At 41.1% G+C, this 5,755-nt stretch overlaps 1 long non-coding RNA gene across 1 annotated transcript; it reads left to right on the top strand.

Annotated features, from left to right (window-relative positions):
- Positions 1 to 2,252: 2,252 nt before the first annotated feature.
- Positions 2,253 to 4,900, top strand: LOC123058264 (uncharacterized). The gene is made up of 2 exons (XR_006427108.1): positions 2,253 to 2,888; positions 4,566 to 4,900. It is a non-coding gene; the product is annotated as an uncharacterized lncRNA (long non-coding RNA).
- The last annotated feature ends 855 nt before the right edge of the window (positions 4,901 to 5,755 follow it).

Below are 5,755 nucleotides of genomic sequence, written 5' to 3'. Positions count from 1 at the left end.
GAGCAGCTTCTGACGCCCCGTCCACGATCGCAGATCCGCATCGTCGACACCATCCTTAACCCAACCACCGGAGCAGCTTCACCGACGCCCTCGTCCACGGCCACATATCCGCTTCACCCACACCGTAGTCCACCCTACCGGAGCCGCTCCACAAACACCCTACCCGACGGTTCTAGATCTCCTTACCGGACCCCGACAACTAGCGCAGCATTGCTAGCTCTTGAGCACTGCGTTGGTTTTCCCTTGAAGAGGAAAGGGTGATGCAATAGAGCAGCGTAAGTATTTCCCTCAGTTTTTGAGAACTAAGGTATCAATACAGTACGAGGCCACACATGAGTCCCTCGCACCTACACAAACAAATAAACTCCTCGCAACCAACGTGATAAAGGGGTTGTCAATCCCTTCACGGTCACCTACGAGAGTGAGATCTGATAGATATGATAAGATAATATTTTTGGTATTTTTATGATAAAGAGAAATAAAGATGCAAGTAAAATAAATGGCAAAGGAAATAACTAAGTATTGGAAGATTAATATGATGGAAAATACACCCGGGGGTCATAGGTTTCACTAGAGGCTTCTCTCGAGGGCATAAATATTGCGGTGGGTGAACAAATTACTGTTGAGCAATTGACAGAATTGAGCATAGTTATGAGAATATCTAGACATGATTATGTATATAGGCATCCGTCCAAGACAAGTAGACCAACTCCTGCCTGCATCTACTACTATTGCTCCACACATCGACCGCTATCCAGCATGCATCTAGAGTATTAAGTTCAAGAGAACAGCGTAACACTTTAAGCAAGATGACATGATGTAGAGAGATAAACTCATGCAATATGATATAAACCCCATCTTGTTATCCTCGATGGCAGCAATACAATACGTGCCTTGCTGCCCCTGTTGTCACTGGGAAAGGACACTGCAAGACTGAACTCAAAGCTAAGCACTTCTCCCATTGCAAGAAAGATCAATCTAGTAGGCCAAACTAAACTGATAATTCGAAGAGACTTGTAAAGGTAACCAATCATACATAAAAGAATTCAAAGAAGATTCAAATATTGTTCATAGATAAACTTGATCATAAACCCATAATTCATCGATCTCAACAAACACACCGCAAAAGAAGATTACATTGAATAGATCTCCACAAGAGAGGGGGAGAACTTTGTATTGAGATCCAAAAAAGAGAGAAGAAGCCATCTAGCTAATAACTATGGACCCGTAGGTCTGAAGTAAACTACTCACACTTCATCGGAGAGGCTATGGTGTTGATGTAGAAGCCCTCCGTGATCGATACCCCCTCCGGCGGAGCTCCGAAAAAGGCCCCAAGATGGGATCTCATGGATACAGAAAGTTACGGCAGTGGAATTAGGGTTTTGGCTCCGTATCTGGTAGTTTGGGGGTACGTAGGTATATATAGGAGGAAGGAGTACGTCGGTGGAGCAACATGGGCCCCACGAGGGTGGAGGGCGCGCTTGGGGGGGTAGGCGCGCCCCCTACCTCGTGCCTTCCTCGTTGATTGCTTGACGTAGGGTCCAAGTCATCTGGATCATGTTCGTTCCGAAAATCAGGTTCCCAAAGGTTTCATTCCGTTTGGACTCCGTTTGATATTCTTTTTCTGCAAAACCCTAAAATAGGCAAAAAAAAGTAATTCTGGGCTGGGCCTCCGGTTAATAGGTTAGTCCCAAAAATAATATAAAAATGTATAATAAAGCCCAATAATATCTAAAACAGGATATAATATAGCATGGAACAATAAAAAAATATAGATACATTTGAGACGTATCAAGCATCCCCAAGCTTAATTCCTGCTCGTCCTCAAGTAGGTAAATGATAAAACGGAATTTTTGATATGAAATGCTACTTGGCATAATTTCAATGTAATCTATTCCTATATTAATTCTTGACTCCCTAGAAATTCCTTCGTTAATTAGATTTTACGAACCATTAATTTGGTGGGGCCGAATTTTTACAGTGTAGATCAACTAATAAAATCCTGGGCAAAAAAGATTTTAAAACACAGGAGAAAATAACTCCCGTGTCAATCTATATACTACTCACCCGCAAAAAAATCTATCTACTACTCTCTTATTTTAAAGGCTAATCTATCTACTACTGGGCTAACACAACAATATTATTGCTAACTAACAACGTTGCAGAGTCGTGCATGACTGGTTCTCATGATTTGTTCGATCTATACGCAGAGACGTCCCACAAATCCCATGATGCTGCCGCCACCGCGACTGCAATCCATCGTCGTACGGTGGTGACTACAAGTGCACCCGCAGCTGGCTACTGTTGCGTCTTTCAGCAGGAAGAGCCTCATCCCTCGCGACACAGGATACGTGGCAGCCAAGAAGCATCTTCCATCGCAGATGACAAGTGGGAGCGACTAGTATAGAATCTGAGCTTACAGTGCAAAAATAGAAAAAAGTGACATGGGCCGTCGGATTAGAAATCGATGGCACATATTCTGGAGTGTGGGATCTGTACTCACGGTCACAAAAGTTTGTGTAGAAAGGTCCCCCGATTCTGAATAATTATGTGCAAACGACTGAACCCTCTCGCACATCTCCGTTCTCTTTGCCGGCTGTGGCGGCGATCCAGATCCGGCGGGAGGCCGCCGCCGTGCGTGGCCCCTCCCCTAACTACTCCGCCACCCAGGCCGTCTGGATCCATCTCCGGGCACCCCGACGTCGCGCTCCACATCATCATCTCGGCCACATCCAGCTCTGCCACGGTCTGCTCCACAGGAGCACCACCCGACCTTCACCGTGCTGGACTATATGACGGGTTGGTGATTGGTCGGAAGTCCCACATCACGGACGTGTTCGCGATGACGCAGATCGACGGCCGCATGTGCCAGGTCCTCGATCACCATGGTGAGGGACTCATTATGAGATGATGCTTATGTTCGTTGAATTTCTATTTTATAACATTTTTTAGTTTTTTAATTGTTAGCTTCCTGTATGCGTGTCTATGTTTGATCTATTCATTCCGGATCCAGCAATAGCATGCTGATTAGTGCATGATTTAGTTGTGGTAATGTGTATTCTACTGGCTGATGACAAGCTTGGTGTATCACTATTGAACTGCTTTCCAATCAGCCAAAGTGATGGAAATTTGAGCTTCCCCAGTCCAGGGGTTATTTAGACTTGCTCTACTGTTAAATAAACCGAAACACTTCCAGAGTTCTTTAGATGTTTTTCCCTTCTCTGTAGCAACTAGTAAGACATTGGTTTTATATAAAGGAAACCAGAGAGGGGGGCTCTCTTTTTTTCTTCAAAACAAAGCTGAGATATTGTATCAAAAAACACACAGGTCTAAAGATTACACAAACTAAAATTGGCCATCATTACCATCTCCTTTAACCATCTTAAACAATGCCCAAACTCTTGATTTTCTATACAGATAGGGAATATGTACCAACTACCAATACTTCACACAATAGATACTTGTCCATGTTTATTAGTCAAGTTTTGATCTTGGTCAAGTACAATGTTATTACTCTGTTAAAAATTGGCGTTGATGCTCTAGTAAGTCTGACAAGCAAGTCATATTGGGATGTATGAGATGTGACAATAGACTTCTAGCTTTATATGCTCCACGGAAATGCATCATTTGTATGATAGCGGTGTTCCGTGATGCAAGGACATGCTCTAAGAATAATATAACACAAGAGTGGAGGTTTGCACTTCTTGCTTTGAAGACTACCATTTATGCACGCCATCAAATTATTTGTTTACTATTGATTTAGAATAATAATTTGCATATGTCAAACATTCATAAAGTATGTTCTTCAGCTCATAAGTTTGAGCGATGAGGGTTACTTACCTTTAAATCAATGCTCGGTTGCAATTTTCTTATTCTATACGAGCATTCCTGAATCATATTGTTCTGGTTGATTGGAAGTCAGGTGAACTTGATATTGAACAAAACAATTAAGAGTTGGAACTTGTAACAACATCAAATTACACCTTCACTTTTCTGATGATACAAGTGATCGGTCATTGTTAAGCTTTGAATATATTTTGCCATATGGTATTCTTGTTCTTTTCTCTTCACTGGTCTGCCATACGTTTTTGTGATGCAGCATTCTAACAAGGCTCCACTCATTTATTGTAAGATGTTACATTTTCCTCATCTACGAGTTAGAAAAAAAACTTAACACCCATTCTTAATTGTGAAGCACACACATGATTAGGACATGAACTGTTATTCAAGCCTAGAAATTTGTATTATTAATATTAAATACTTTTTAAGCACTACACCTCTGCTGCAGGCAATTCTTTTGGGTTATTCTACTGATGTTGGTATTTCACTTGCAAATGATGTAGCACTCTGGTCAATGTTTTCAGTTCTGACAATCTTACTTAATTTTCATGCTAGTCACCTAAATGTACTATTCTAGTGGTTAAAGTACAACATATATGCTTGTTACAGCTTGCTCTGTTTTTCTCCCTTGCAACCATTTAGTCTACCAACGATCATAATTATTTTCAATTTCTTTCCTTCTGATGTGAACTATAATTTTTTTTTTCATTTGACTTCATTTGTAGATGGATGATGCTTTAACAACCAGAAGCATCAGGAGTACATATGGAGAGAAGAAGCGCTTAGCATAGGCTTCCCTTGCTTACAATTGCAGGAGCAAAACTCATTTGTCTGCATGATAATTTAAATCCTTTGTTGTCGGTCATGTGCTATAAATGGTCCTGTCATGTTAATCAGGCCATGTATATGGATCAGAGTGGACCAGAAATAGAATACCTTGTGAAATTCATTTTCGCCATCCTATTGAGATGTGGGTGTTTATTACTAGAGAAGCTTAATGTTGACTTTAATTTAGTGTTGCATAATAGTTATAAATGAATTTAGTAGTTTTCTTGTTTAATTGCTAGAGCCCTCTACATTTATCAAGATATATGTTCATTGTATTTACTTCAATCATTTCGATCATTGCGGCATTTATGTTGCTTGGCTGTGAAGATCAAGCAACAAGACTGGCAAATATAGTTTGTAATAAGTTTAGAAGGTGCTCACCAAGTCTGGAATAAATTATTATTTTTGCCTTGAGGGACAGTTTTCTTTCTGCCATATCTGTTTTGTTTTCTAAACATAAGTTTGGCATGTACATTTAGTTCTTAATTTTTAGAGAGAACATGTATGTTGAGTTGTGCTTGAACCTTGAAGGGGATGGGTCAACTTTCTCACGTACTGAAATATTGACAAGCTTCTAGGGGATGACATCAACGTTGTGCTAATTTGGAAATGGACGAGTGACTTGAGGTTGTAACTGTAAAAGTCATGTTTTATATTCAAGTGTTGGTAGGGGGGTTTTCGTGAAATGGACATTAAGTGGGAACATGCCCCTCCACCAGAATCTGTACCATTGATCTTTAATCCAGTGGCTCAGGTTGCTTTTTCTATTTTTGCACTGGGAGCTCAGATTCTATACTAGTCACTCCCTGTGTATAGTGGCATGAGTTGGGCGCACTTTATACATGTACATGTTCAAGTAGTACTCAAGCCTGTAATAAATCCAGCGATTCTGCGTGCGAGCGCTGTGTGTGGTATGCTGCCAGAATCCATCAATCTATTTTAGCTAGCTGGCTACTTTATACGTTGATGCATTGCTAATCGATTAATACACATGGTGTTTGCTTTGTACAGGATTATGCCACAGAGGAACAACGAGCTTGCTTCGTCGTCATCATGGTCGCCCCTCGCCGGGAAGTACTCACGCCGC

This window comes from Triticum aestivum, chromosome 3A (genome assembly GCF_018294505.1).
Source record: "Triticum aestivum cultivar Chinese Spring chromosome 3A, IWGSC CS RefSeq v2.1, whole genome shotgun sequence".
Taxonomy (NCBI): domain Eukaryota; kingdom Viridiplantae; phylum Streptophyta; class Magnoliopsida; order Poales; family Poaceae; genus Triticum; species Triticum aestivum.
This window is presented reverse-complemented; position numbering and strand designations above follow the sequence as displayed.